Genomic DNA, 21,624 nt, shown 5'->3' with positions numbered 1-21,624 from the left:
GTCTGTAGCCAGCCTCTTGTTGGAGTCTCTGGTCAGCTTGAGGTCCCGTGGCTTGATTGGTTTCTTAAGTCAGTTTGTTCGAACAGGCAGAAAAATACTCTGCTTTCCCCAAGATTTTGGGATCCCCCTCCCAGATTAGTTTAATGGGAGGCAGATCCGCTTTGGTATCCAAGATGGAGATCTCCGGTGCTGGGGGGGAGGGGTGGCCTTCCCTCCTCTGCTCACTGAGAAGGAGTGAGGATGTCGGGCTTCTACTCATGCAGAGTCTTGGATCCTGGGTCGTCTCTGTTCTGCAAACTGCAGGATGAAGATGTCCGCTCCTTGTCGGTTCTTGCTGGTGTTGAGTATAATCCGCTCTCCCACTGCGTCTGGCTCCTTCATCCCGGACTCTCTGTGTGAGCGCTCAGGTATGGCTGCGGTCTCGCCGCTGCTGCGGCTGCTGGCAATCGCTCAGATGTGTCTTTTTTGCCTTGGCTTCCCTCTCTTGTCTAACTCTCTGTCGTGTGATGGCACACTTGGTGTGATTCTCTGGCTTAGGACTGTTCACTGGAACTCTAAAACTGCTTTCTATGGGAGAGCTTGTTCAGATTCCAGCTTCTCCTCTGCCATGTTCCGCCCTCTGTCTGAAGTCATTCTTATGTTGTTCTGAGCATGACCTGGAAGAATCAAAACTCTATTTTTCATAGTAGTTATTTTCATAGCCTTATTCTGTTAGACCCTTGCTATCACATTCTAGAATCTCTTCCAAATAATCTCTCATCTTAATCTCTGCTTCAGTGGAATTTCTACTTGCTTTCACATTTTTGATGTGTTATTTTCTTTGTTTGGATGAAAAGTTACTTTTCTTGTGATCTCTAAGCAATCTACATTTTAGTGGCCTAAATACACAGCCCCAAATAAATTTTCCTGTGGGGCTTGTTCTAATACTCACTTTGGCCCAAACAAAACTTCTCTATTATAAGTCTGTGGCACCATATTATAATTATTATCTTGCCTACTTCATATTTCAGTAGACAATGAGATTTTGAAAAAAGTGAATCTTACTCTACTCATACTTGTATTTTACTGTGTGATAACATAATGAAGAAACAGTATTTGAACAAATGACTGAATTGATAAGAAGATAACAACAGTGAGAACCAAGCATGCTTTCAATTAAGATTGAAATAATACATTTTTGATTCTGTATCTCTATCTTTGTTATGGTCAAGTATTCTCTATTTGATGGTTTAAACTATTAAAAGCCTAAATTTACCTCAGTTGTATTATTTAAACAATTCTATGTGTCCTCATCGCTTGCACACTGACATAATCTGTAATTTATTTCTTCCTCTCAAATAAAATTAGCATATGAGATTATGACATGTGAAGAAAGGTTATGGAGTGTTATGAGCATGATTATAAAACTCTTGTACAATACTGATACTTCTGTTGGGTTTGGAAAACCAAAGGGTATAAATTGTGTTTGGAGAAAGCCACATATGTCAAGAAACTCAGAAGACCTCAAGGATCTGAAATCAATTTTATGTAAATAGCCAAATAGCATTGGTGGCCTTCAGTTATGTAATTATAAGGAAACATACTTGGACAATAATCCTGATGAGTAAGAAAATTGGGTAATTTCCCAAAGAAGTCACCATACAAGACCTTTGCCATCTTGATTACAGTCTTGGAATAACTCAGGCAGAGGACCCTGCTACTCATGAAAACTATGAGATTACGCATATATTGTTTTATGTTAGGTGATTTTTTAATACAGAGATACATAGTGAAGAACATATAATTTTGAAAATGAAAATTACAATAATAATGTATTACCATAGCTGTATTTGTTCTCCAGGTACAAACTTGGTTTATCAAAGCGATTATCTATTTTATTCTCTAATTATTCCTCTCTGAGTTTTTCTGAATATTTCAACCATTATCTGATTTTTCTCTAGATATAACAAAATTGTCCTTCCAGTGACTGCCAATAAGAAAGGTGACATGATGTTTATAATAAACCAACACTAATATTATACTGAAAACTTTCAGATGTTCCTCTAAGATCTGGAGCAGGACAAAGGGACTCACTTTCACCATATTTGTTTATCATAGTTCTGGAAGTCCTTGCTAGAGAAATCTCACAAAAGAAAGAAATAAAATAAAGATCATCAAAATTAGAAAATAAATCAAATTTTCACTCTGAGCAGAAGATTGTCATACATACAACACCCCTAAACTTCACTGGAACTAGATCAAGGGCCCAAGTAACTGGCTAGTGTAGAAAGGGCCTCCACCTCAGGTCATATAAGCCTGAGCACATGCTGAGAGCTATTTGACTTCCATTTTACTAGCTCTGAGAATTTTATGGTTTTCTTTCTGCTTTATACAGAGTGAACACTTACTTTCCATTTCTGGGAAATGAGCAAGAAATAATTAGGATGGGTAGTTATTGAGTGACATTTTAAGTAAATAATAGAGAGTAAGATAACAAGAGAATTTTCTTTGTATTTACTTTTCTTTGCCTCTTTGCATACTGGTATATATTAATGAGTCCAAAGGAACTAAGAACTTTGTGCTTGCTGGAAAGAGTGCAGTCCTTTGAGGGTTTGCTCGGGCTTGTCTTCAATGTATGATTGAAGTTGTGGTTCTGAAGCTTTAAACTATCTTCATTGTTGTTGTGTTTGTCACTAAAGTTGTAAAATGAATCCTTGCTTTTCCTCAAGTAAATGTAAAGTACTTTGTTATTTCTGGAGGATTTAGTAACTTAGACTATTGTATTCTTTACATAAAGTCTGTTCAGGTGGATTTGTACAGAATATTTACAAATATGAGATTTGTACAGAATATATACAAACAAGAATTTCTAATTTAATAAAATGTTTGACTAAAACATGAAACTTTTTGTAGAAACTGGGTTTTCAGAAACCCTTAATGAATTCAAATTTCCTTAAGGTTGTAAAATCAGAATGCTTCAATAAGTTTGATTAAGAAAGCTTAAGATAAAAATCTCTGTTTATATACAAAAATTTAAGTTATAATGTGTATTATGTCTTCATTCTTTTTAATATAACAATAATGTATTTTAATTTTTTAATCTGTTTTACCATTCTTACATATTTAGTCAAAATTTCCTTAATTTCTTATGTAAATTTTCCAAAAATAAGACTTTCATCTACATAATTTTTAAGAATTGGAAGAGATGAATACAGGGTTCACTAAAATTAAATGAACATTCTGATAAACATTTTTATAGCATTAATTATATTTGTAGTGTTTTATCTCAAATATTATTTCCTAACCTGTTAGCTCCCAAATTTGAGCAAATCTTAATTGGATTAACATTGACATATTAGTATAATTATGAATTAATTAGCATATTATTATTGTTTGAATAGATATTTAATTTCTCAAAAATATTGAGTACTAAAATACTGATTACTAGGTATCACTTTAAATTTATGAACTTGTTTTTTCTTTCTACATGTCATCAAGTGACTATATTGAATTAGAGGTATAAGTTGGTGGTAGAGCAATTTTCCAATTCTTCCTGGTTTGATCCCTAACACAAGGGGGAAAATAAACTAAGACACAATAGCTTTGGGTCATTAAACAAAGTCACACATTTTACTATTTGAAAAGGAGATATAAATATGTATATGGTTGTAGAAATGCTTTGCATGTACTCAAGAATTTTTAAGACTGCTAGTTCCCAAAAGATGCATGCATATGACAGGAATTCTCCAGTAAGCCATCACCAAGAATTTCTCTTAAATTAACATTATTTTATTTGGCTATATTTAATTTCTAGTGTTGAGAAAATACTGGAAAACTGTGGTATTAAATTGCAAAGCAATTGGATTTGTATTTTTAAATCAGTGAATAAAAAAAGTAGTTTCACAATGCCTTGCTCCATAATATGAAAGAAAACAATGAAAGGAAGATGTGAATGGCCATGAAAATGTTTGAATGTTTGCAGAAAGGAGGTTTTCACTTGTTTTGGATTATGCAGTCTGTAAATACTAGATCTATAAAGACACAAAGGGTTGTGTAAATATTTTTGCCAGAGACAGAATTGGCTGGCTTTGATGTGCTTATTTTAAAATGCTAGGAAGTCTTAACTGCCAAATACTCATGCCAGATTTGAATTTGGCTTTTTCACTGTTAAAATGATAAACAGGTTTTTTTTTTTTAACCTCCTGTTCATCTGCTCAGATAGCAGAGAATCATGGCCTACCAAGATAGTTTCATTTTTTTATATGACTTTATGAAGCCCCTTATTATTAAAAATAGAACAAAATTTCTTTACATGAGAATCAGCCATGTTTTCTTTAACTTCCAGTTCACAAACATGGGAAATTCCACTTTAATCTAGTGGTCAAACACCCTGTGAGATGCATACACATATACATATACATGTATATGCATATACACATATACATTTTTACTATCCTAAAATTAAATCTTTCATTTAGAACAAATTAAAACTATAAAAAGTAGGTGCATCTTAGACTTTATGTTTTCCAGAAGGAAATCATAAAGATTTGTTTTTCACTTTATAAAAAAGATGCGACATTTTGTTTTGGTTATCGTTTTAGAAACTTGCTTAGGAATTTTAAAACAGAAAGGATACTCGAATGGCTCTAAGTTAATTTTGTTGATCTAAAATACTAGTAATAGTAAATGTACATGTTATATAAATACCAAGGAGATTTATCAATGCCTTCATTTTGTAGTTGTTTTTTCTCTTGAAGAAAACAGATCAAATTCTAAGACATAGCTATATGCTGTAACTAAGTATTTATTATTATTATTATTATTACTTTTCCCAATCTAGGGCTTGAACTCAGAGCTTGAGATATTTTTGTTGTTGTTGTTCAAGGCTAGCACATTTACAAATTGAGCCACAGCTCCATGTTCTACTTTTTGGTGGTTAATTGGAAATAACTATTTCATGGGTTTTCTAGACTGGACTTGTTTCAAAGTGTGACCCTCAGATCTTAGCCAATTGGGTAGTAGGATTACAGCACAAGCTATCAGTGCCAGACAGAGTTTTACTTTTTTTCCCTCTAATATTATTGATAATTCTATTAAGCTGGCCACTATCATCAAATATAATTTGCAAACACCTTTTTGCGTTTTAATGGTGTTCTGAGCCTCAGCTATATACTGAAGGCTAGCATTTATACATCCAATAGTAAAAATACAATTATCAGTCATCAGGGAGAGGACTGTGTCAAGGTTGCAGAATGTTGTGTACAGGCTATCATCTGACCTCACGGAAGCAAGTGTCAAAGTGCTCTAGCTGACCCAGTCAGAATATCCAGAATTCTGATTGTCCTAAAGCAGATGTGCGTCACTGAAATACACAAATAACATGGAATCCAGCTGAACAAAATTGTTTATCCAACATTAAGCAACTGATGAGTAGAATTTAATTGTGTTTATTTTTTAATGTTGTTTGTAATATTTTAATGGTCTGGTTTTATAAATAAACATAGATATATTGTCTCAATTTAGTATCTTATGTTTTTGAACATCTTACCTCTCATTAGCATTAACTAGTTGTACAGGAGAGTTTCATTTGGACATGTCCATAATCAGTTTCAACAAACTTCACTGTTCTATCTTCACACATCTATGTAAAATATTTGACCACTTTCCCCCTCCTTGACTCTGTCAGTTTACCCTTTTTCCTTCCTCCTCTCATTCATCTCCTCATCTGAAGACCTGTTTAACATGCCTATCATTCACTTGAAGTATAAATGAATTGCTCAGAGATGTTTCACCGTGGTTTTCCACTTGTGCCTCTGTACTACTTCAATCAGATTGACTCATTCTTTTCTTTTTGCCCACTTCATTCCCAGATGCATTATATTCTCATATTGTTATCCTCTAAAATTCTCTTTTCTCCCCTTAATCTAATTCTCTTGAATAGCCCCACAGTAACAAACATGTTTATATGTACACACTTATGATATGTAATATATCCTATATGTGTTTACATTTATGTCTTTCAGTTCCCACATCCACATATGAGAGGAAACATATGACCTTTGTCTTTGTGGACATGGTTTATTTCTCTAATCATAATGATCTCTGGTTCTATCCACTTTCCTTCACAGGAAATAATTTCATTTTTCTTTATGCTGAATACTACTCCATCTTGCATGTACAACGTATCTTCTAGATCCATTTATCAGCTTTTGGGCTTCTGAGATGCTTCCATAGTGAATAGTGCTACAATGAACTTGGATGTACAGGAGACTCTATTACATGCTGACTTAAATTCCTTCAGATAAATTCCCAGTAGTAAAATCCCTGAATTGTAGAACATCTCTATTTTACTTTTCTGAGGAACCGACATACTGATTCCCATAGTTCTTTCCCTAGTTTACACTGTCCTCGAATTATGTATGAATGTTTTTATCTTCACTTCTTTACCAGCATTTGTTGTTGTTTGAATTCTTAATGATAGCCATTCTGACAAGTTAAATGAAATTCTCAGTGTTGTTTTAATTAGCATTTTCTCTGTGGCCATGGATGTTGAGCATTTCTATCTCTATCTCTTACCTAAAATTCAAAATGAATTTTGGTAATCTTCCTTAGGGAAAGGAACTCATTTGTAAGTTTTCAAAATAAGTCAGTGTGTTTTTCTGTTTACCAGTACATGAAGGGATATACTGATTGGGTAGCTAAATCACACCTGAAGTATCACATTTGAGAATAAACTTGACAATAGACTTGGCAAGCCTGTGGTTAAAAATAAGGGATGGCCCGGGGCCAGTGGCTCATTGATAATCCTAGCTAATCACAAGCCTGAGGTCTTATGATCATGGTTTAAAGTCATGGGCAGGAAAGTCCATGAGATTTTTATGTTTAATTAATCACCAAAATGTCAAGAATGAAACTGTTATTCAAGTGATAGAGAGCTAGTTTTCAGCACAAAAGTTCAGGGACAGTGCCCAGGCTCTGAATTCAAGCCCCAAGATGGGCACACACACACACATACAAACACACACACACACACACACACACACACTCACACACACATTGACTTTCTGGGTGGCCTTGTTGCTTTTAGTTCATATTGATCAAATTTGGAAACGCTTTCTAATGGGGCAGATGGAAATGTCACAGTTTGGGGTAATATTGCTTTGACTTGATATCTGGTTTTTCAGGTCCAATTTTTACCACTGGCAAAAAGGTTATTTCTTGGAAGCCAAAGGGCATTACTAATTTTTTTAATTCAGTGAAAAAATAACGTACCCAAATTTGTAACACACAAATACTGAAGGTGAAAGATGGCAAAAATTTTTTGATTTTTTAACTTCAAGATGGAAAAGTTAATTAAGAAAGGCCTTTCCAAAGCCCATCTGATATTTCTTATTAATAGTTTCAGACAAAATTTTTTGACACTTATACTTGATGTGTATTAAATGGCTTTAGATTTGTTTGGGTGTTTAATTGGAGACAAAAGACTCATGGAAGACAGGTACTGGTGGTTCACAGCCATAATCCTACTTAGGAGGCTGAAATCTGAGGATTGTAGTTCAAAGGAAGGAAAAAAGGAAGGAAGGAAGGAAGGAAGGAAGGAAGGAAGGAAGGAAGGAAGGGAAAAGAAAGAAAGAGAAAGAAGAAAGATAGGAAAGAAGAAGCAAGGAAGGAAGGAAGGAAGGAAAGAAGGAAGGAAAGAAGGAAGAGAAAAGAAAGCAAGAGAAAGAAGAAAGGAAAGAAGAAGCAAGCAAGGAAGGAAGGAAAGAAGGAATGAAGGAAGGAAGGAAGGAAGGAAGGGAAAAGAAAGAAAGAGAGAAAGAAGAAAGAAAGGAAAGAAGAAGCAAGCAAGGAGGGAAGGAAGGAGGGATGGAAGGAGGGAAAGAAGGAAGGAAGGAAGGAAGGAAGGAAGGAAGGAAGGAAGGAAGGAAAGAAGGAAGGAAGGAAAGAAGGAAGGAAAGAAGACAGACTCACAGACTTTCCTGCTCTGGCTGACTTTAAACTGTGGTACTAAGGGCTCAGCCTTTTTGAATAGCTAAGATTACAAGCTTGAGTTACTGTTTCAATGAAAGTTATTTATTTTTAATTTAAACTTTTTCCTTATTCTTAAGCAAAGTTTTTATTTGGTAGAATTCTGTTTTTTTGGATATTTGGCAGTGATTATACGATCTTGTAAAGCTGGCTGCTAAAACTTGGTCCATAAAAATCTGATCTGCCATTTTTATATTACTTGCTGCTCTGCTGATGTTGCATGCCGTCAGAACTCAGCTAGTATGAAAGCTGTCACTAAAGCTAACACTATTTCAAAGTACTCAGAGAAGTTCCAACTAATCCCAAAGGACTTTATTTTAAGAATGCATCTCTTATTTAATCCTTGAACTTTGTGAAGAATTGCTGGAATAAGATCAATCATTTCCTCTGTAATTTCATTCTCATCCTAGTCTTTTCATAAATATTATTTATAAATTTTATAAATATTGACTGTTTCTACAATGATATAATTTCAAATGCAACATGAGCATGAGTTTGAGAACAGATATTTTCATTTTAATAATAAAAATATTTGTATTGCTATTAATGGGAAAAATATAAATCAATATTCTCAATTTTCATCAACCTCTTAATGCCCCAACTTTTAAATAAGAAAATAAAATTTAAAAATATATCTTTAAAATCATAGAAAAGCTGCAAGCCAGTGGCTCATGCCTATAAATCTCAATTATTTAAAAGACTGAGATGTGAGGATTGCAGTTTGAAGTCAGCTCAGGCAGAAAAGTCCATGAGACTTGGCTCAAGTGGTAGATTGTGAGCCTTGAGCAAAAGAAGCTCAAGGACAATACCTAGCCCCTGAGTTAAGTCCTAAAATTGGTACATACACAAAAACAATCACAGAAAAGTCTCATTTTTCATTCTCTATTAATTATAATCTCCAATTTCAATTCATTTTTCCTTGAAAATGAATCTGTTAAGTGCTGTAATTTCAGGATACTTATTTTACACTATAAGAAAACAAGATCTTTTATTTCAACAATTATCTCAATACAATTGCCAAAATTTTAGATTGAGTATTGCATCAAATTAAAAAAAAGAGCAGTACTATGATTGAGTATTGAATCAAATTAAAAAAAAAGAGCAGTACTTCTTTGTATTTCATCTGACAATGGCCTGTGTTATATCATAAAAAATGTACCTACACAGATAATGCAACATCAATCATATCATATATATATAATATAGTATAAATAGGCTTATTAGTCTGCAAAATGTTAAGAATTTTCTTTTTCTTTTTAAGCTCCCTAATCATAATTATAATAAACTTTTTTGTGATTATAAGAATGCAACAACAGTTCCATTATATTTTGCTTACTATGAAAATGAGGGTTAAACTAACTTCAAGGCCACTGAAAACAAGGACTTTTGAAGTTATTTTCATAGCAAAACAATATCTAAGTAGTTAGTTTTAATAAAATATATTTGAACCAATCTGTCGGTGATTGGAGAAGACAAAGACCTGCTGGTACATGTGGGTACTCTAACTTAAAGGGTTGGCAACCTTACATTTTTGTGCCAGATGGTGACACAGGAAGACATTTGGACTTGTAACCAGTCTTTGGCAGTAGCTCAACTCCCTCTGTCTTTACTGCTATTTGGAGTTATTGCTTCATTCCTGGCCGCAGACATAAGCATGACTGGCATCAGTCTTGGATCACACAAAGTCACCATGGCCTCCAGTTTACTCTGTCTATTTTAAACTCTGTGATTGTAAACAAAATAACAAAGATCATTATTCTGAAGAGAATAATTTTTAAACATTTTTATTCTAACTGTAAAGTCACATAATATTTCATGTGTCATTTAGTAAAATCCTCATCAAATGTTTAGTGCTTATCCTGCCACTTCAGGATAAGTAGTTTGACAACTACAAAGGTAGGAAACTGAAGGTAGGAAACTGACTACATTATGCAAGCATAGTCTATCTTTTTTTCAAAAACACAGTCGATCTTGTTTTTCTAAATTATATTTTATTATCTTTAAGTAGTTGTAGAAAGGGTTTACCATTAATCATACCAATTTACAATTAAAATGCATATTGATTAATACCATCTCTTTCATCATCCTTCCCTATCCTTCTCAACACCATCCAGCCCCTCAGTTTTCATAGTTTCATAGGATTGAATATTATAAGTGCATTCTCTCCACCTTCCTCCTTCATTCATCTATTCATTCCACTTGGCCTTCTCCTTCACATCTCAAGTACCAAGTTCTTGATATTCATTTTGTTAGACTGTGAGTTCATTTTTCTAAGGAGTTACACTGTTTGAATTCTTCCCTGCATATTCCATATTTCACTTAATATGGTTGTGGAAACATGCATGTGTATTTACTTATATAGTTATAAGTTAGATATAATGTCCATATATGAGAAAAGACATATTTCCTTTGTTCCTCTGGGCCCGATTTGCTTCACTTAACATAATTTCTTTGAAAATGATCAAATGACCTAATATCATTCTTCTAATGGACGAGTAAACTTTCATTGTGTGTGTATATATAGATATGTATATATGCATGAATTTATATATATATATGAATGTATGTATACATGCACCTATGTGTGTCACATTTTCTAATCATTGGCCAAAAGCAATAGAGAGTAAGAAAGACAAAGTTGATCTTGAGGTTTCTACATATAATGGCTACTGTCATGTGGATGAATTTTTTAACATGTATGAGAGTTTTAGAAATACAGTCACTATAAGTAATCAATAAAATAAAAAGGAAATAACAACTTTTTTATCAAGGACTCATTGTGCACTCTCCAATGTTTGGCATGTCACCTTAACTACTCCATTAAAATTTCCTCCAAACTTGTACTGACCTTTATAGTGTTTTACCTTTCCATTGCTTCCCCCATTTAACTTTCAATCACCAATTTCATATGAAAAATTTCTGAATAATGAGAGAGAAAAATGATAAAATTCACATGAAGGAACTGAATTTAAATAAAAATTGTATGTGTCTCTTAGGAAAAATGAGCCAATGGTAAGTTTTAACTCTAGTTATTAAAAAATTCTGATTGAATAGTTTGGGTGACATATTTTCCCCCAATTAATTAAGATTCCACGTAAAATTGCAAAATGGAAGAATATCTTGTTTTTGTTTTTATTTTTAAGTTTTATTTATATATTTATTTTTTACAAATACAAACCTTTTTTCCTTTTTAGAAATATGATGTTCTCATAGGGTGACAAACGTGTGTTTCACCTAACATAGAGATGAAATGAAAGCAGTCATCTAATCCATTTTACACCTAGAAGCTAGACAGTTATTTATAGAAGGTAAGCAAGAACATTATGCTCACTAAAACATGGCAATGATGGTTTTTGCACTTGAAGAAAATTTCTTATCATTCTATACAGGAGTTCACATAGAATTGTGCTTTTTATTTCTTCAACCTTAACTCATAGGAAAAACTTAAATCTTGACTGAAGTCATACATAATAAAAGAATGAGATATATATAACAACTAAAACAGAATTTTGCCATAGAGGGATTTTTTTCCATAAAGTAAAACAACTTTTTGGTGCAAAAACCTCCAGAACTGAAAATTATTTACTCAATATGTCTTCCTCAGGAGAAATGATCCCTCTATTAGCATTAATAGGTTTCTTACCTGGATTCACTAAATTTTTTACGCTTTGAAGTTCATTTAAAACCTCCAACTATTTCTGAAAACTCTGTTTCTAAGGAACTTGGCTCATGATAATCAACTCTCTACCCAAAAACATGTTCCACTTAACTTTTCCTTCAGAAGCAGTGCTCAAATCTGTTAGAGCAGGTATATCTTTTAATGCAGTAATCAATAAAGCATGGCTTAATCAATAGGTTATTTCGGTGATGATTTAGGAGCTTACATTTTAAACCCAAGTCATAATATTCTACTTCATTTTCCCTCTCTCTCTTTCTCTTAATCTCTCATTCAATGCCCACCATACATCACCATCTATATATTTCCTTTCTAAACTTTTGTTATTTAAAGTGCTGTATTTACTTCATTAATTATTTACCTTTGGTTTTCCTTCCTGTAATTGTCAGAAACTTATGAACTATCAGGTTATTATCAATAAAGACACCTTTAATGGATCAAGAGGTAAATAAAAGAGAGAAAGAGAGAAAGGAAGGAAGAAAGAAAGAAAGAAAGAAAGGAAGAAAGAAAGAGAGAGAGATTGGGAAAAAAGGAGAAAGGGAGGGAGGGAGGAAGAGAATGGAAGAAAGGAAGGAAAGAAGGAAGAAAGATGGAAAGAAGGAAGGAAAGAAGGAAAGAAAAAAGGAAGGAAGGAAGGAATTAAGGAAGAAAAATGGGGGACAATAAAGAAAGTGAGAAGGGAAGGGGGTAGAAAGAGGAGAAAGAAGGAGGGAAAGAGGAAGGAAGGAGGGAATGAAGGAAGAAAAGAAGAAATGAGTTAGTTTCTTGCACTAAATACAAAAGATATAAAATATGACAGAAATCTCAAAGAAAAGAGAAAGATGGAGAGGAGTATCTGGGAGCTAAGTGGAGGAAGATGGCAGAGGAGTAGCTGGGAACTAACTGAGCTCTCATGAAGAAGCCAGTTTCAGTGTTCCAGTGAAAAATCGAAGACTAGAGAATCACACCAAGTGTGCCATCATAGTACAGATAGTTTGGCCAATGAGGAAAAATTCAGGCAGCTTGTTTAAGGAGACAGATTCAAGCACTTACAGGTGATCATGGCTGGGGCAGCGGTAGCTGCTGCTTCCACCAACAGAGTCTGGAACAAAGGCGCCAGAGATGGAGTGAGAGTGGCTTTGACTCACAGCCAGTGCAAACCAACAAGGAGCAGAAATCTTCATCCTGCTGAGCATATTTTGACATAGACCGCTGATGGTCTGAAAACCAAGGGAAAGGTGTGAGTACCCCATGACATAATCAATCCTTCTCACAGAACAGGGTTTGGAAGGTAGCCTCTCCTCTACCACCAGAGAAGAATACCATCTTTGATACTGGGCCAGAGCAGCTAGCATATAACTCAAGTCTTCAAAGCAGACACTGACTGAGCTATTTTTGAACAGGACAAAGGAACTTGACCAGCATGGCTCAGCTCCACCCAGGGGGAAGTTGCCCCTTCCAAGTGGTGGAAGCTCCATCCAGGGCAGTGCAACTTTCTTCATGGAGTAAACAGAGCCAGAGGTGGCCCCACCTTTCTGCAGCATGGACAGCTCTCCCAGCTGCAGAAGGTTAAAAGAAAAACAATTTGAATCTGGATATGGCATCAATCCTGAGAGTGGTCCCAGTCTGGGCTAAAAGAGTGTCTCAGGAGCTAGCCCCTAGGGAAAAGCTACTGATAGCTGAAAGGCCACAACTCCACCCACATTCAAGCTCCCTGGCAACGACTCCAAGCTAGAGGAAGCAGCCATCTCCCTCTTGTGTGATACACAGAGCAGATTGCCCTTCCACTGAACTAGTCTAGAGGAGGGTCACAAATTCTCCATGCTGGTAAGAAGAGCTTCAGTCTGCCTGCTCAAACAAACTGATTTAAGATATAAACTAAGCCACAGGAAAATCAAACACAACAAGCAAATCAGAGACTACACCAACAGACTAGATACAGACAGACTAGATACAGGAGACTCAAGATCCCCCAGATAAATCAAAGAATTCTTTACCTATTTTTTTAAAATTTTTTCTTTGTTTGTTTTTTTTCCCCCTTTTTCCCTTTTGGTCCTGTTTCTTTTTGTTTGCTCCACTTAATTGCTGTTCTGTTCATCCCCAGATACACACCCATCTTTGATTATTAGGCCTTATCCTTCATTCTGCATTCTTAAATCAAACATCAATTACTTAATTCAAACTTAATTCCTTTAATTGTAGTATAATTTCTTTAAACACATATTTTTTAAGCTTTTCATTTTAATTTTTTTTTATTTTTTTTCCTTTTTATTTTGTTTCTTCTGATTTCTTTCACCCTTTTTACTCTCTCTGAATTTAGGTCTTAGTTATCTTCCCTCTCTTCCTTTTTTTCCCTACATTCCTTATCTTATTTTCTCCTCATAACTTGCCTTATTCGTATTAATTTCTGGGTCTCTGACACCTTATCTATTTTCTTAGTCCATTGAGCACTAATGGTTTGTTGTTGAACTAGTTTGTAACTGTACTCATTTTGACCATGCCAAAAAATCTGTGCAATTGCAAATTTATTTGTTCGTGCTTGCCTTAAAATATTGTTTTAGTGTGTAATTGGTTTTACTTTCATATTCAAATGGGCAGAACAAGCTTGAAAAACACATGAAAAATGGCAGGCCTAAGAACATCATCTGCTGCTCATAATAAAATGTCAACAGAGCAGTTAATGAATAATCCAGAGAAGAGTTCTCAAAATGATCTACAAACACTACTGGTAAACATGTTGAATGTAAAGATTGAACACCTGCAAAGGGAACTGTGTGAGTGTGATAGAGCAATGCAGGAACATGATGAAGCTAACCATAGATTAATAAAGGAATTGCCTGAACATGAAAAGAATAACCAAAAATTAATAGAGGAATACACAAACCTAAAGCTGGAGGATTCCATGGAGTCTGCAAATGGAAAGCTGAATGCATTCCAACAGAAGGAAATGGAGACCAATGAAAATATAGCCACTCAAATAATTAATTTGAGAGTGAACACTGAAAACCAAGTGAATGAAGTCCATACAAAATCTGAAACAAAGTTCCAACAAAGAATTTGAAACCTTCAAATCTGACCAAGGAGGAAGGAAAGGAAATTAAAAAAAAAGAAATTGGAAAGTCTTGACAGTAGGATAGACCAGGCAGAAGATCAAATCTCTGGGATTGAAGATAGCCTACACATTACAAAGAAAGAACAAACAAGCATTCAATACAAATTCAAGAACTATGATAGATCCATTCAACAGATAGAAGACACCATCAGAAGGGCTAACACAAGATTAATGTAAGGGCCTAGAGACAGAAGCTAAAGGTCTAGGAAATTTATTTAGCAGAATCCTAGCAGAGAATTTCCCAAATATGCAACAAGTTAGGCCCATTCAGATACAAATAGAGCATAACAGAATAGGACATTCTACCATCACATTGTAATCTACACAGGATCAATAGAGACCAATGAAAGGATCCTTAAAGCTCCCAGGGAGAAAAGATCAACCACCTATGAAGGAAAAACAATCAGAATAATCACTGATTTCTCAACAGAGACCATGAAAGCAAGAAGAGCCTATAAATCAAGAATAATGTACCCAGCTAAACTCTTTCATAATGAAGCAACAAATAAAAACCTTCCACAGCAAAGAAAAATAGAAACAATATATCTCTACCAAAACCACCATTACAAAAGATACTTAAAGATGTCCTACACATAGAAAACCAAGAGCATGATAAAGACCAAAAAACTAGAGAATATAATCATAGTAAGATATATAATTGTATAATCATAATAAGAACCCAGTAGACACAGCCCCTGAGAAGGTGGATAATATGGCAAGAACTACCAAACACCTTTCAATCCTAACTATGAATATTAATGGACTTAACTCTCCAATAAAGCAACACAGATTGTCTAGTTGGACCAAAAAGTAAGATCCTTCTATCTGCTGCATACATTCTGAAAGTGAAAGGCTGGAATAAAATCTACCAAGCAAACAGCCCCCATAAACAGGTGGGAGTTGGAATCCTAATATCAGATAAAATAGATCTCAAATTAAAGAAAGACATTACATACTAATAAAGGGATATCTCCTGCAGGATGATATAACAACTCTAAATATCTAGTCACCAAATACAGGAACACCCAAATTTATCCTAAGAACATTACTTTTCCTACAATCGCACATAGATTCAAATACATTAATTGTTGGGAACTTTAATATGCTACACTCCCCACTAGATAGAACAACATGGGAAAACTCAACAAACCTCAGACATAAACAACTGTATAGACTAACTAGACTTAACAGACATCTACAGTATAATCACCCAGCAGAATGAGAATACATGTTCTTCTCAGCAGCACATGGAACATTCTCCAAAATAGACCATATTTTAGGTCACAAAGCAAATCTATCCAAATTCAGAATCATTGAAATTATTCCCTGCATTCTCTCAGACAACAAGTGAATAAAATTAAAACTCAATTCCAAAAGCCACCAAAGAAAATCTTGTAACACATGGATACTGAAAAACACACTGTTGAATCACCAGAGGGTCATGTAAGAGATTAGAAAGGAAATTCAAAAGTTCATGATATTTAACAAAAATGAACATATGAATTACCAGCTCCTCTGGGATACAACAAAGGCAGGGCTCAGAGGAAAATTTATAGTTCAAGAGTTCCTACATCAACAAATTGGAGAGATCTGAAACCCACAATTTAATGACACACCCAAAGTTCTTTAGAAAAGAACAGGTAAAACCCCAATGCAGTAGACAGAAACAAATAATTAAAATTAAATCAGAATTAAATGTATTAGAATCTCCCAAAAAGTATAATTTGAAAAAAATTTACTAAATTGACTGACCCTTATCAAATCTTATCAGAAAAAGAAGAGAACACACCCAATGAACAAACTCAGATATGAGAATGGAAACATCACCACAGAAACAACCAAGATCCCTAACATTATAAGGGAATGCTTCTCAAACATTCATGCTAACTAATTTGAGAAGCCAAAGGCAATGGAAGAGTTTCTAGCAAATATTGATATGACCAAAATAAACAAAGACAATTCAAACCAATTTAACAGACCCATATCTGGTATCCAAATAGAAATAGCAATAAGATACCTCCCATCCAAGAAAGACCAGGACCAGATGGATTCACAGCTGAATTCCACAGGCCTTCAAAGCAGAACTCCCACCAATACTCCTCCAACTCTTCAATAATGCTGAAACTAAAAGCTGACTACCAAACTCTTTCTATGAAGTCATCATAACCCTCATCCCCAAACCAGATAAGTATTCATCAAAGAAAGAGAACCTTAGACCCATTTCTTTGATAAACATCAATGCAAAACTTCTCGACAAAATTCTGATTGAATGACTTCAAAAATTCATCAAAAAAATCATAAACTATGATCAAACATGATTTATTTCTGGGATTCAAAGCTTGTTCAATATACACAAATCAATCTAATTCATCACATCGACAAGATCAAAGATGACATGATTATCTCAATAGATTCAGAAAAAACATTTGACAAGATACAACACCCCTTTTATGATGAAAGCTCTGGAGAAACCAGGAATCCATGGAACATTCCTCAATATAATAAAGGCTGTGTATGACAAACTTACAGCTAGCATTATATGTAATAGTGAAAAGCTAAAGCCGTTTTTTCTAAATTCAGGAACAAGACAAGGATGACCACTCTTTCCACTCCTCTTCCATTTAGTATTAGAATTCCTAGTTAGAGCAATGAGACACAATGCAAACATAAAAGGGAACCAAATGTGTAAAAATGAAATAAAACTCTCCCTCTTTGTAGATGACAAGATCTTGTACTTAAAGAACCCCATGGACACAACTCCCAAGTTACTCAAATGGATTAGAAACTTTGGCAAAGTAATAGAGTATAAAATTAACCCACAAAAGTCAATGGCTTTCTTGTATGCCAATAATGAGAAGAGGGGGACTGAAATCAGGAAAGCAAGTCCTTTTGTAATAGACACACAAAAATATAGGTTGTCCCATTGTAACAATGAGATGTACAACACACTATGTTGAAAAACAAACTTTACAATTTAGGTAGGGGGTTGTTGTGGAGGTGGGAGGGAAGGGATGACAGGGGAAACTCAAAGGAGGAGTCAACAATGCTTGATAAGAAATGTACTCATTACCTTGCTCATGTAACTGTAATCCTTCTGTACAGTATTTTCACAATAAAAAAACTTATCAAAAAAATAAATGGCAATACTGCCAAAGGATATTTAAAAATTCAGTGCAATACCCATCACAATTCCAATCTCATTCTTTAGTGAAATAGAAGAAGCAATCAAAAAATTCATATGGAAGAATAAAATACACTGTATAGCAAAAATAATCCTTAGCAGAAAGAACAGCCCCGGAGGAATAACAATACCAGACTTTAAATGCAAAGACAGAGCCAGAGAAATCAAAACAGCTTGGTACTGGCACAAGAACAAACCTGATGACCAATAGGATAGAACCAAAGGTCCAGAAATGAGCCTGCAGAACTACAGGCACTTAATCTTCTAGAATGGAAGAAAGACAACCTCTTTAGCAAATGATGCTAGGAAAATTGGTTAAATACCTGTTGTAAACTAAAGTTAGACCCTTGTGTATCACCATGCACCAGAATCAACTCCAAATGGATCAAAGACCTCAGAGTCAAAGCAGACTCCATGAAAACATTACAGCAAGAAGAAACTCCAGGGCTCCTTGGCACAGGCCAAAATTTTCTTAATAAAGACCCAGAAACACAACAAATCAAAGAAAGGTTGGACAAATGGGATTGCATGAAGCTACAGAGCTTCTGCATGGCAAAGGACATAGCTAACAAGATCAATAGAAAGCCCATGGATTGGGGAAAGATCTTCACTATCCATACAGTGGACAAGGGTCTCACATCTAATATATATTTAGAACTCAAAAATTTAAATCCCCAAATACAAACCCTCAATGAAACACTGCACCATGAAAAAATTGGCTAAAGATTTAAAGAGAGACTTCTCTGAAGAGGAAATAAGAATGGCCAATAGACACATGAAGAAATGCTCAACTTCTCTAGCCATAAAAGAAATGCAAATCAAAACAACATTGAGATTCCACCTCACAACAGTTAGAATGGCTAGAATGAAGAAATTTAACAACAACAGTTACTGGAGGGATGTGGCCAAAAGGGAACCCTACTGCACTGTTGTTGGGAATGTAAACTTGTTCAACCACTCTGGAAAGCAGTATGTAGGTTCCTCAAAAGACTCCACATAGAGCTCCCCTATGACTTCTGGACATTTACCTCAATGATCACAAACAAGACCATACTAAAGCTACCAGCACAACTATGTTTATCCCAGCTTTATTTACTATAGCTAAGATATGGAACCAACCCAGATTCCCCTCAGTAGATGAATAGATCAAGAAAATAATATATATATATATATGAATTCATATATTCATATATATATATATATATATATATAAATTCTATGCCTTCATCAGTAAGAATGACACTGCCCTATTATACTAGTAAGCCAGGCCCAAAGAAACATAGGTCCCATGGTTTCCCTTATTTGCAATAACTAGTATATGTCTAGGATAACTTTACCAGACAAGTAGAAAAGGTCAAAAGCTATGTACATATGACCACATAAGATGTTGCTAAGAAAAATGAACTCAAGCTAGAGACACAAGAGGGTTTATCTTTGTTTCTGTTGCTTTCAATGTACTTATAATTTACTATGTGATCTCTTTTGTTTCTTTTATATATTCTTCCCCCATGGTGTAACCCTCCTTTTTTTAATGCATTTGATTCTGGTACCCTGCATCTTGTTTATACATTTTCTAATTTTGGAGGGGAAGGGAAATAACAAAATGCTGAAATAATGATACAGGTTGACCCATTGTAACAATGAGATGTACAAGACACTATATCGAAAAATGAACTTTACAATTTAGGCAGGAGCGGGGAAAGTATAGTTGTGCATGTGGAAAGGAAAGGATGGTAGGGGAAAAACAAAGGAGGAGGCAACATGCTTTATAAGAAATGTACTCATTACCTTGCTCATGTAACTGTAACTCCTCAGTATAGTAGTTTCACAATTAAAAAAAACTTAAAAAATACATTATGCTGAAAATTACCTATACGACTTGGTGGGGGGGGAGGGTTAGAGAGGTAGGGAGGGAAGGGATGGCTGGGGAAAAACAAAGGAGGGTAAGCCAGGCCCAAAGAAACATAGGTCCCATGGTTTCCCTTATTTGCAATATCTAGTATATGTATGAGTCAAGCGGAAAAGGTCAGATAATGTGATGTCAGGAAAATGAACCCTTAGATATGTATTTTAATGTTTTTTTCTTTCATGCATGTGTTTCTAACGCATTTATAAGATTATCTCTTTGTTGTTTTGTATGTCCCTCCCCCACAGTATAACCCCTGCTTTCACTATATTTGATGTCAGTATAACTTGTGGAGGAGATGGGGAAAAACCAGTTGTTTAAGGATACAGGTGGACCTGTTGCAACAATGAGAAGTACAATTTGTCATGTCCAAAACGAGCTTTACAAAGTCGGTGGGGGGGGAGGGGAAGGAGAAGGGTTGGGATTGGGGGGGAGGGGGGAGGCTGGGAAGGGATGTGAAGGGTAAACCAAAGGAGGAGGCTGCAATGCTTGGTAAGAAATGTCCGCATTATCCTGCCCATGTAATTGTAACCCCTCTGTACAGTATGCTCACAAATAAAAACAAAGGAGGGTATAACAATGCTCATTAGGAAATGTATGCATTACCTTACTCATGTAACTGTAATCCCTCTTTACAGTATTTTTACAATAAACAATTTTTTAAAAAAATTCGATGATAACCTTAAAGTATTCTATGATAACTTTAAGAAACTGTGGAATGCTGAGCCAGTAGATTCTTGAGTATATCTTGGTAAAATTTCAAAAGGACTTTGGAAAGTGAAACTCTCTAGAAATGAAAAATTGGGAACCTACTGATCTGTGGATATGGCTAAATAATATATAGATTAAAAAACATCAGTGAATATCTGCCAGAGGGGAGGAGCACTCTTTTCCTCTGATTGATAAACTTAGTGGAAATGCATTATTCCTAAGACAAAGCAAAAGTTGCACTGCTCTTTTATGGCACATAGTTTATACTTAATACTTACAATGAATAAAATTTCAGGTACTACTAAAAAAAGAAAACGTGATATATATTTATGTATATATGTATATATAAATTGGAATTTTATGCTTCCATCAAAAGGAATGATACCTCCACATTTGTTAGGAGATGAAAAGACTTGGAAAAAATCATATTAAGTGAAGTAAGCCAGATCCAAAGAAATATAGGTCCCATGGTTTCCCTTATTTGCAATAATTAGTATATGACTAGGATAATCTTATCAGATGAGCAGAAAAGCTCAAAAGCTATGTACATATGACCACATAAGATTCAGCTAAACAAAATAAACCCCGCGATATAGACACAGAGATGTTCTTTGTCATTGTTTTTAATATGCTATGTGATTTTTTGTTTCTCTTTTATGTTCTCCCCCCTATGTTATATTCCCATTTATCACTGTATTTGATTTTGGTGCCCTGCATCTTGTATAAACATTTATCTAATTTGGGGAGGGGAAGGGGACTAACAAAATGCTGAAACAAGGACACAGATGATATTCACAAGACACTATATTGGAAACGAACTTTACAACTTCTGGGGGGTGAGGGAAGGAGTGGGGAAATGGGGAAGGGAAGGGATAATAGGAGAAAAACAAAGGAGGTGGCAACAAACTTCGATAAGAAATATACTCATTACCTTAGTCATGTAACTGAAATCTCCTGTACAGCATCTTTCCAATAAAATAGAAATTTTAAAAAAGAAAGCTTAGATATTGAGTAAAGAAAATAATTTACTATTTTGTGGTCACATGTACAAG

The sequence above is a fragment of the Dipodomys ordii genome, unplaced genomic scaffold, assembly GCF_000151885.1.
Source record: "Dipodomys ordii isolate 6190 unplaced genomic scaffold, Dord_2.0 Scaffold16, whole genome shotgun sequence".
Taxonomy (NCBI): domain Eukaryota; kingdom Metazoa; phylum Chordata; class Mammalia; order Rodentia; family Heteromyidae; genus Dipodomys; species Dipodomys ordii.
Note: the sequence above shows the minus strand (reverse complement) of the source record.